Source organism: Arachis ipaensis, chromosome B8 (assembly GCF_059453495.1).
Source record: "Arachis ipaensis isolate K30076 ecotype BB chromosome B8, ASM5945349v1, whole genome shotgun sequence".
Classification (NCBI taxonomy): Eukaryota; Viridiplantae; Streptophyta; class Magnoliopsida; order Fabales; family Fabaceae; genus Arachis; species Arachis ipaensis.
Genome location: NC_142443.1, coordinates 10,132,501 through 10,133,230, shown reverse-complemented (window position 1 = coordinate 10,133,230; position 730 = coordinate 10,132,501). Strand labels below are relative to the sequence as shown.

At 43.4% G+C, this 730-nt stretch overlaps 1 non-coding gene across 1 annotated transcript; it reads right to left on the bottom strand.

The window, feature by feature from the left end:
- Positions 1 to 312: 312 nt before the first annotated feature.
- Positions 313 to 395, bottom strand: TRNAY-GUA (transfer RNA tyrosine (anticodon GUA)). The gene has a single exon. It is a non-coding gene; the product is annotated as a tRNA-Tyr (tRNA).
- Between the last annotated feature and the right edge of the window lie 335 nt (positions 396 to 730).

Genomic DNA, 730 nt, shown 5'->3' with positions numbered 1-730 from the left:
TTACTTGACCCTAACATTGCTATTAAAAGAGCATCCTGAAAAGCGGCCTCAGGGCGAAGAATCCTTACTTATTATATTATAGAAATAGAAAGCATAAAGAGCCACTCATTCAGAAGGGATCGGTGTAGAACTCAACCTCTAGCCTCGTGCGTATAAAATAAGGAAACGAAACTACTTTCAAGAATTAGCTGCGGATGCAGGTGCGTATGAATAGTGAAAGAGTTTTGAAGTTCTCCTTATTCGCTCCTCTCGTTTAACTCGATTTTACGCTAACCCCCTTAAAGGGAAACTCTTCAGTCTACAACAAACAAGTGGGAGAGGCAGGATTCGAACCTACGTAGAAAAACTTCAACAGATTTACAGTCTGTCGCTTTTAACCACTCGGCCACTCTCCCCTTCCTGGGCCGAGGCCCCCCTCAATGATCAATATGAGGTGATCGTAACACAGTACATAAGACTCGTGATTCATGCAATCCAATCTTCCGTGTGTAAGGCCCAAAATGGTTTTCCAAAAATGGGTGATCAAAAGATCGAATCACTATGCGTATCTTGGTGGTCGTTACTTTTGGTGTTCTTTCTTTTTGGCTGACTCCTCTTCCTGTTCTATTGATCAAAGGCATGCGGCAGCGCCGACATGGGAAAAGAAAGATGCACAAAGGAAACAGGAAAGCGGAGCAATTTCCACTACCCGCTCTAATAGAAAGACCTAGCGAAGTGAATGACTTGATCG